Source organism: Scyliorhinus canicula, chromosome 11, assembly GCF_902713615.1.
Source record: "Scyliorhinus canicula chromosome 11, sScyCan1.1, whole genome shotgun sequence".
In the NCBI taxonomy this organism is placed as follows: Eukaryota; Metazoa; Chordata; class Chondrichthyes; order Carcharhiniformes; family Scyliorhinidae; genus Scyliorhinus; species Scyliorhinus canicula.
The window spans coordinates 136,507,049-136,517,881 of record NC_052156.1 but is presented as its reverse complement, the minus strand read 5'-3'; the positions used below and the strand labels follow the sequence as shown (position 1 = coordinate 136,517,881).

Genomic DNA, 10,833 nt, shown 5'->3' with positions numbered 1-10,833 from the left:
CACTAACCCTAACAAAAACATCAACGAAACTTGAAACCTACACGGGGGAAACCCTGGAAGCTCTAGGCACGACTCATGTACCCGTGGAATATGAGAAACAATTGCTCAGATTACCGTTGACGATAGTAGAGGGCTCCAGACCGAGCTTAATTGGACGAAACTGGCTGAAAGACCTAAAATTAGATTGGATGAAAATATTCCAGAGTGGAAGCGGGCAGTTGAGTGGAGTACTCCAAAAATACACGGAGGTCTTCCAGGAAGGTTTGGGGGAAATCATAGGCGCCAAAGCAACTTTGCACGTGGACCCAGAAGCCCTTCCGAAATTTTGTAAGGCCAGGCCGGTATCTTTTGCATTAAGGAAGAAAGTAGATGACGAAATAGAAAGGTTACGGCGCGACGGCATTATCAGACCAGTACAGTTCTCGGAATGGGCAGCGCCGGTGGTACCAATTTTGAAGCCAGACGGCTCGATACGTCTCTGTGGCGATTTTAAACAGACGGTAAACAAATATGCACTGCTGGACAAATACCCAATCCCGAAAATAGACGACCTATATGCCAAATTGGCAGGTGGGTTTTTGTTCACGAAACTGAGCCACGCCTACCTACAGTTAAAACTGGACAAGGGCTCCCAGAAGTTCGCTACGATCAATACCCCGAAGGGCCTTTTTCGTTATAATAGGCTACCTTTCGGAATGTCATCAGCCTGCGCTATATTCCAGCGTACGATGGAAAATATTCTGCAGGGACTACCGCAGGTGGCGATTTATTTGGACGATGTCTTAATCACGGGTAGGACAAACAGGGAACACTTAAGGAACCTGGAGGAAGTGCTCAGGCGTTTCGCAAAGGCAGGCGTACGGCTAAAAAGGGAAAAATGTGTTTTTCTGGCCTCACAAGTGACGTACCTGGGATATAAAGTAGACGAGTCAGGCTTACACCCATTAGAAGATAGAATAAGGGCAATAAAAGAAGCCCCAGCTCCCACCACGGTCCAGGAGTTACGATCATTTCTAGGGTTGGTAACCTATTATGGAAAATTTATTGAAAATAGGGCATCCATCCTAGAACCCCTCCACCAGTTACTAAAAAAGGGGCAAGAATGGAAATGGCCCGCCCGCCAAAACCGAGCATTTAGGGACATTAAGGAACAGCTGTCATCTGAAAATGTCCTAGAGCATTATGACCCAAGGAAGGAGTTGGTGGTCACTTGTGATGCATCCCCCTACGGGGTAGAAGCCGTCTTAGCCCATAGAGGAAGGAATGGGGAAGAACGACCAATAGCTTATGCTTCGAGGACCTTGGCGATGGCTGAGAGGAAGTACGCCCAAATCGAGAAGGAAGGACTGGCGGTGATATTCGCAGTAAAAAAATTTCACCAGTATCTGTGCGGGCGGAAATTCACCATAGTGACGGACCTTAAGCCGTTATTAGGGTTATTTAATAGAAGAAAAGTCAATAGCCCTGATTGCATCAGCTAGAATCCAATGCTGGCCGTTGATACTGGCAGCGTATAGATACATTCTGGAGCACAGACCGGGAACGCGAGTAGCAAATGCAGATGCTTTGAGCAGACTTCCCCTCCCGGACACTCCGCCGCAAATACCAAAAGTAGAGGAGACAGTAATGACTCTAAATATTTTGGACACCCTACCAGTAGACGCACAACATATTCGGTTGTGGACGCAAAAAGACCCAGTTTTAGCCAAGGTGAAGCATTTACTGCTAACAGGGGAACTGGAAAGACCAGTGGAGCCCCAGATGCACCCAAATAACCGTAGAAGACGGTATCCTATTATGGGGAGCCCAGGTAATAGTCCCAGCTCAGGGCCGTCAGGCAATCTTAACCGAGTTACATCACGGACACCCAGGGGTGTCTAAAATGAAGATGCTAGCTCGAAGCTATGTTTGGTGGCCAGGTTTGGACAGAGACATAGCAGCCTTGGTACGTTGGTGCCAGGAGTGCCAACAGGGGCAAAGAGTGCCACCAGTGGCGCCATTGCACCCGTGGGAATGGCCAGGCAGACCGTGGACCCGCCTGCATATTGACCATGCCGGCCCTTTCATGGGCTCAATGTTTTTGGTGATAGTGGACGCCCACTCCAAATGGTTGGACGTCCACCGGGTAAACACGGCAAGCACAGCATCGACAATTGAAAAGCTCAGGGCCTCGTTTGCAACACATGGACTTCCGGAGGTATTGGTGTCGGGCAACGGAATGGCATTCACAAGTGGGGAATTTGGAAAATTCCTGAAGGAAAACGGAGTCCGTCACATCAAAACGGCCCCTTACCATCCAGCAACCAACGGCCTGGCAGAGAGAGCGGTCCAGACACTTAAAGCAGGACTCAAGAAGCAGCCGCTGGCTGTTTGATTACAGGACCACACCGCATTCCACAACGGGCATACCGCCAGCTGAACTCTTAATGGGAAGGCGGCTGCGAACGAGGCTGAGTCTCCTTTTCCCAAATTTAACGGGGAAAGTGGAGAAACAACAGGAGGCCCAACGCAGGGGGCATGATAATAGTCGGCAGCAGAGACATTTCCAGGTGGGGGCACCGGTTTGGGTCAAGAATTATGGGAATGGACCAACGTGGGTCAAAGGCACGGTAGAGTCCCAAACAGGGCTCATATCCTATGAGGTTTCGATAGGAGGTAAGGTGCTGAAGAAATACCTAGACCAAATAAGGGCAGCGGAACCACACGAGGTAGGCGAAGTAGGACCGCCTCAAGCTGGGATAGCCCAGACGGAAAGGATACCCACACCCCAGCCCCGAGCAATTTCTCCAGACCCCGTCATCCAGTCGTTAGAGTCGGAGATGGACACGTTCGATGAGGCCGCTACGACACCTCTCCCCGAGAAGGAGGAAGAACAACTTCCAAGGAGGTCGTCAAGGAAAAGACGGGCACCTATAAGGTACACCCCGCCCACTTCGGAGAACGACCCGGCAGACGACACAGAGGTGACAGACCCAGACATGAGGAGCAGGAAGAAGCTCAGAGGAATGCCAGCTGGCAGGAATTCCTTGGACCTTGGGGGGGGGGGGGGGGGGGGGGGGGGGGTCGGGGGGGAGGGGTGTAATGAACTCCAATTGGCTTTATTGGTTGGCCAATTGGAGTATGAGCCCCCTCAATGATAGCTCATTGAGGGGGCCCATATAAGCTCCCGTGTAGGCTTTGTGAGCCAGTCTTAAGTTGACTGGACTGCTAGCAGCACTGTTTGTAGCTGCTCCTGTAATATCGTTATTGTAAATAAATATTGGTGTGGTGACGGAACTCCTGCCTCCCGTGGATTACTACAAGTAGTGAGATGAATGCAGTTAATTTTTTTTGGAGATGTTTGTTGAGGGCTGATTGTTGGTCAGCACACGTGGAGAAATCCTCGGTCTTCAAATTAAAAGAGACATGGGATCACCTACGTGGACAGGTCCTCGATTTAATGCAAAAGCAAAATACTTCAGATGCTGCAAATCTGAAATAGAAACACAACAGGATAGGAATACTCAGCAGATCAGGTAGCATCTGCGCAGAGAAGGATTTTTATGGAGGAGACAATGACCTGTAACTTCCTTTCTGGTCCTCGACTTAAGTCGCTTGTGCGTGACAACCTGGACGTGCAGATGCACGGGCATGCGCGCTGGAAACATGCTGCATTCAAACTCCCGGCCGGCTTTTTTATTACAGGCTTCAACTCATACCTTATGCTGGAGCTGCTGAATGAAAAATCCAGGGACAGCGCTAACTTGGACAACATGCCCCGATGTTAGGTAAATTTCAACAGCCTTTTATTTGCACTTTTATTTTTTGGTCTAGAATTATTGAGCAGAGGCAGGAGACATTGGGAGACATTTGTTTTGGGAGGTTTGTTTTATATTATTAGTGTTTAACATTTATAAATATGTTTAAAGTGCAAATAAATTGAAAGGGAGATAATCGGCACGATCTTCCAGCCACGCTGCGCCGGTAAAGCATCTCGGAGTGGCGCAACGTTGCCGGTAAAAGCCAGGAGACCCTGCTCCCAGGATCCAACCGGCTCGCAACACCTTGCGAGATTCATAATGGGTGGGATCACTTTTTGTTAAATCTGCATGTTATAGCGAGGCAGTAAGCCTTACTCCAAGGTACCTGAGGCTTTGGGATTTAATCCCTTCCCCTTGGGGACCTCGGCCATTTAGCTCTGAGCCCCACAAACGGGGACCAGACAAAACGGCACTTGTGGAGGTCTCCAAAGGGATCGGAGGCCCCCAGCTGCATGCCCTTTGGGCAGGGTGGTTCCCTGACACTGCTGCTGCCACCTGGGTACCTTAGCAGAGCCAGCCTGGGACACTACCAAGGTGATAAAATGCCATCTTTTGCGCACACGCGATTGGGCCAGGTATGATTGCCAACAAAGATACTCCATACTGGTCACAGGGCCTGTGGGTCCTTGCCCACCGTGGTTGTCGGGGGTTCGAGTGTGGGGTGGGCGGGGGACCCTCCCATGTTGCGTTCGGACTGGATGGGGGTTGGCGCTTTTTCTTTTGTGGGCCTGCCTTGGAGATCCGGGCGCTATTTTTAAATGGCGCCCCGACCACTTGCTACAACAGGCAATTCTGGCGAGCGGAGTTCCCCGTTGTAAAAAACGGGGCTATATGTGGTCTCGGCCGTGCATTTCCCATTAAGGCCCCTTATTTAGCATGAGTAGAGTTGAATAACCACGTGTTTCTCGGCACTGCGAGTGCCAGGAAACACGTGGCTAAACGCGCTCACTAGAACATAGAACATAGAACATAGAACGATACAGCGCAGTACAGGCCCTTCGGCCCTCGATGTTGCACCGACATGGAAAAAATCTAAAGGCCATCTAACCTACACTATGCCCTTATCATCCATATGTTTATCCAATAAATTTTTAAATGCCCTCAATGTTGGCGTGTTCACTACTGTTGCAGGTAGGGCATTCCACGGCCTCACCACTCTTTGCGTAAAAAACCCACCTCTGACCTCTGTCCTATATCTATTACCCCTCAATTTAAGGCTATGTCCCCTCGTGCTAGCCACCTCCATCCGCGGGAGAAGGCTCTCGCTGTCCACCCTATCTAACCCTCTGATCTAGGGAACTTTGTTCCCTTTTGGGGTCGCGTCCATTTTATTTAGACTTTGGTTTGTTATGAGGCTGTTAATTCCATTAAAAAGGTATTTTACTGTATAAAGTGAGTTTGGAGTCACAGAAAGTGAAAGAAGATTATTTTTAAACTTTGGTTTGTCATGAGGATCTTAATTCCATTAAAGGAACTATAATGATAGATGATCCCTCGTTAATGAGTATGATTGCCAACATAGATACTCCGTACTGGTCATAGGGTCTGTGGGTCCTTGCGTGGCTGATGAGCCCAATCCCAGAGCCGCATCTTCAATCACTCACTTGGCAGGAGTTTCCAAATGGTGGGATCGGTCCTTGAACACTAGCTGGTGGGTATTCCTTTCTCAGACTCTTTTGCCAGGCCTCCTGTTACCATCGGATGTTTTCGAAGAATTGTGACCGTTCAATCAGGAGGTTCCTCCAAGTAGGTCTCTTCTGAGTAAAGGTCTCCCAGGCATTGACATGTATGTTTCTTGAGGTAAGCCCTCAAGGTGTCTTTGAAGAGCTTCCTTTGTCCTCCTCGTGATCGGGGTCCTTCCTTGAGCTGGATGAAGATTTGCTTTGGCAGTCGAGATTCTGACATCCTAAGCATATGGGCAGCCCAGCGAAGTTGGTTTTGGATGACTATGGCCTTGTTCCTGGTGCTATTGACTCCTTTAAGGACACTAATGTTAGCACGCCTGTCTTCCCAGCTGATTCAGAGCTAAAGTACATTTGGATTTTGCAATGTATTTTAAGCTGTGTTGTTAAGAGTCTCCCAGATGTAATGTTCATCCTCAGAAGCCTCAGTGATTATTTCAAATGTTTAAACAAAGTTTAATGCCTTAGTTCACGTATGCAAACCTCCTGTAAGCTAATGTGATCTATCTGTCTGACCGGTATTGCAGAATCCAGTGAAGATTCAAAATCTGTGGTCATGATTCACCACTGGGGCATCACACTGGTAGTTTAGCATCTTAAAATCCTTGAGTTTCTTTTGAGACTTCAACACAGGCGCAGGGATCATGAGAGAAGAGTCAGGCTACTTCTTTGCCTGGCAAGGAAGCAAATCAATTAACCCTTCCCCCCCAAGAGTGTACAGACAGAGGAGATGTTTGTCAGAATACTGCACTTCAGCAGCTGCTGCTTTCGGACTTTGAGCTTGTAACATTAACAATTGATATGCCCAAACCCTCCCATCCCTCCCCTTCCCTCCCTCTTTCCTCCCTCCCCTTCCCCCCATTGCTCCCTCTCTCCCTTCCCCTTACAAATAGACAGAAAAGTTGTGTTTATGTGGAAAAATATATTTTATTCATCATTACGTTTAAGTGAGAAAATGTATTTTATTGCAAGAAATTTTCAAAAGTTGAGGTAGGTTTATATCATTGTTCAGCTGATAAAGTTAAATGTCAAGTTAAGGAAAAACTGGTTTCAAAGTTTTGTATTTAGAAAATTATTTTTTGTTAATAAATGTTTTACATTAAACTTTGCAAGTTTCTACAAATGTCTAACTGAAAAATCAAAACACAGCATTTAATTATGATACAATTATAAATGAATAAGATATTTGAAATAAACAAGGCAGAAACATAATAACACGGGTAACACGGTGGTACACTGGTTAGCACTGCTGCCTCACAACACCAGGAGGGACCCATGTTTAATTTGGGTGACTATGTGGCATTTTCACATTCTCCCACACAGCCCATGGAGCATACTCTACCATTCAGTACAATCATGGCTCCATTTTTCCACCACTGCCAATATCCTGTCGTTCCCTGAGAGGCCAGAAATCTGTCTATCCCAGCCTCAAACGCCCTGACCATGGTGGGGAAGCTGTAACGGATGAGAGGTGTCACTGATGGAATGGAATCTCAGCTCATAAAATAATTCTCCCTAAGCTGCCAGACCTTTTTCAACACTGGGAACGAAGCCAGAAATTTAAAGTTACAAGTTATTACAAACCTGGATACTGGACAGAAACCACAATATTCTATTTAATTTGTAAGACTGTGGAGTAAAGGATACAGATAGGAATATGGCATATTAAAACAAACCTTATTGCTAACACAGTATTACAAACTTTAAAAGTATAAAGAAAAATAGCTGAGAGTTCCCGGTTAAGCCAGTGTTTTCAAACTTTTTTCCCGGGGATCCATTTAGAATTGAAAAGATGTCTGCAAGGTAAGACATGGTTAGCACCCACGTTTCACCAGGAAACGAATCGTCAGCCAGAGAGGACAATTTCTCGAAGGAGGAAAGCAGGGATTTCGTACCTCAGTTCATAAACTCTGAGTAGCTCCCCTGTTGACTGATCATTCCAGTAACTCTTCAAGTGGATGAAGTCCACCGTCATTGGGATTGACTGGTCACTGTTTCAATTCAATGCTTTAATATAGTCGAAAAGGTCAGCAAAGTACTTATAGCCACCCGTCAGTACACAAAGGGTGGCGATGTGATGATTTCCCATGGCTTTCATTATATCCCTTGCCAAATGTTCAGTTCTGTCTATAATTAAGCTATGAGGAATATATACTCTCTCCAGGTCATTTGAGTAATGTTTAGGGTGCAAAACAGATCAAGGTCACAGCCTTCTTCATTATCGGTGATCACCACGCAGTCAGCCACCGCCATGCCGCAATTGTACTTTGACCCCGGGTTCAGGTCCCAACACTCCCAGGCCACATGCGCACTGATGAGCGGGCAAGCATGCGCAATGCAGCCACATTCTTTTAGCTGATCGCGGCCGCCATTTGTAAAGCCGCTCACACCCGGCATTGTTGAAACCCGGTTGCTGCGGCTGTTGCGTGTGAATTCCTGCAATCGGGAACGCCGCGATGGACGGCTCCGCCACCCTCCTGACACCCGCCCTGGTCTCCCCATAACAAATATATGGTGGTTAGAAGATCTTTTAAAGGAACCGGGTTTGCCAAGTTGGAAGGTTTCAAACTTATTGGCTCGTAACTCCCGACTAGCGGCAGGAAGCCACGGGCTATCGATTCTGAAAGGGAAAAATACCTGTGCTCGGATATTGTGACAAACTTTCCTATTCTTTCGGCAGCCTGGGGTCTCTAGTGTGACAGTCTGAGCAGGCTCCAGTGCAGCGCAGGCTGAGTGCCCTGTCCCTTTATGATGGGGCCAGCTTGGGAACGCCCATTGAAGGCAGGCATTTAAACTGCAGATTTATATTGAAAAGAACAGGCAACAGTCCAAAGATGTGTGGGTTAGGTGGATTGACCATGATAAATTGCCCCTTGATGTGCAGGTTAGGTTATGAGGTTTATAGGGCGGGGTGGACGGGGGGAGTGGGCATGGGTAGAGTGCTCAGTTGAACAGTCGCTGCAGAATCGATGGGCCGAATGGCCTCCTTCTGCACTCCAGTGATTCTATGAGTACAAATAATGATAATCATTACTTGATTGTGGCTTATGTCTGCTTTGTCGCGCAGAGAAATAGTCTAACTTGTGGCATCTATTGCCCTCTGGTGGTTATGTCAAAAAGTTCAAACAGGCTTGTTTGAAATAAAATAATGTTACAGCAGATTGTTCGTCAGAAGCTTTCATTTATATAATGCTAAAGTTAATTTTTAAAATGACCATGGTTTACAGTAGAATCTACCTATTCCAGCATGCTGTCTTTCAATGAATATAAAGCTGCATTATGAAGAATTGCATTTTATGCGGTGTTCCATGTAGTTATTTACCATCTATAAGGTGTCATTCATGCGTCAGAAATTGTGCAGCACACCAAGGACTTTTACATTTTGTATTTAAGGTTAAATTTTGCTTGTGGTTTTAAAGTAATGCTAAATAAAAACTGACAGATTTGAGATCTTGATAGTTTGACCTCTTGAACTCATGTAGCTCTTGAAGCTAAGTCGACCAATATTGGCATCCATTTATGTTCATCTAAAGTTTTCTTCTGTTTAATTTTAGTGGAAGTGTTAACCTGCATAAAATCAATGCCTCCAATAAGACAACTTGTATCTCATGCATAATTTGAATATGAGAGGATCATGGGCCTGGATTCTCTGTTCTGGAGCCTAGGGGCGCGATTCTCTGCTGCCCACAACGGGTCGGAGAATAGAGGGAGGGCCTTCACGACATTTTTCCCGCCCTCCCGCTATTCTCCCCCCCCCCCACGGCCGCCCCACGACACGAATCGCTGCTCGCCGTTTTTTACAGCGCACAGCGATTCTCCCCAGGCCGATGGGCCGAGTTCCCAGGCCTTTACGGCCGTTTTCACGAACGCAATCACACCTGCTCTCACCGTTCGTGAAAACGGCTGTAAAGTGCCGTCCCGGACAACCATGGCACCGATTGGCATGGCTGCACCACAGCCGTGCCAAGGATGGCATGGGCCTGCGATCGGTGGGCACCGATCACGGGCCGCGGGTCCGATACCCGCGCATTATTTGTTCCTCCGTCGCCCCGTAGGATCAGTCCGCGGGGTGGCTGAGGGGCATGACGGCCCGCGCATGTGCGGGTTTGACGCATCTGCGTGATGACGTCATCCGCGCATGCGCGGGTTGGAGCCGTCCAACCCGCGCATGCGCGGCTGACGTCATTGTGCGCGTCATCCGGCGTGACGCTTGGCGCGCGGGCTTAGCGACGGTCGCTAAGCCCGCGATGCCGAGGTTCACGGGGCCGTGCAGCTAGCCCCGCCCAGGGGGGGGGGGGGGGGGGAGAGTCGGGTCCCGGGAGAGGGCGCGGAGGCTGCCGTGAAACACGGCCAGTTTCACGGCAGCCTTTACGACTCGCCGCATTTGCGGAGAATCGCGCCCCAAGATGTTCCCACCAGCGATGAAGCAGGACTGGTCTCCGCTGGCACTGGGAGCAGCTCTATCTGCTTAAACATGCAACTTTATGCATGGGGGATAGCTTGTTGGATTATCATTTGCATCCTCCTGCTGGTGCGGTTAGTGTGCTGAAGCTGCTGGTGGAGGCTCGGAGCACCGCAATGGGTCTAGCGCCAAACCCATTTTTCGGGGGACGCTTCATTCTCTACCCAATTGAGAATTCTGATCCTCGCTTCGGGCAATGGAGAATCCATCCCAAAGGGCTCTGTACAGATTCTTGCTGATAGCCTAAACAAGTCACTGCTTAATTGTTTAATAGTACAAAAATGCACAGTTGATTTGTTTTACTGTGGTCGATATTATAGTAATAACCTTAGTAATTTGCAAAGTATATCAGCTACAATATTCATTGCTTATTCCTGGATATAGGAGGAACCCAGGTTCGATTCCCACTTGGGTCACTGTCTGTGCGGAGTCTGTACGTTCTCCCCGTGTCTGCGTGGGCTTCCTCCGGAGGCTCCGGTTTCCTCCCACAAGTCCCAAAAGACGTGTTTATTGGGTGAATTCTCCCTCTGTGTACCCGAACAGGCGTCGGAGTGTGGCAACTAGGGGGTTTTCACAGTAACTTCATTGCAGTGTTAATGTAAGCCTACTTGTGACATTAATAAAGATTAGTATTATTATAATTATTAATAGGAGTTGCTGGATGAACCAACAATAAGGTTCATCTGGATTATTGTCTACCATATTGGTAGTGACAGGACACAGTGTTAATCGAAGTGTTGACTAATGCCGAGCGTGGTTCAGCGGATTTAAACAAAGGGCGTGATCTTCCCAAAAGGGAACAAAGTTCCCGAGTGAGCACGTTTAGCCGCGTGTTTCCCAACTCGCAGCGCGGAGAAACACATGGCTATTCAGTGCAACTCACTTTGAA

At 48.0% G+C, this 10,833-nt stretch overlaps 1 pseudogene; it reads left to right on the top strand.

The window, feature by feature from the left end:
• Positions 1-359: 359 nt before the first annotated feature.
• LOC119973644 lies at positions 360-2,164 on the top strand (annotated as a pseudogene).
• Positions 2,165-10,833: the final 8,669 nt, after the last annotated feature.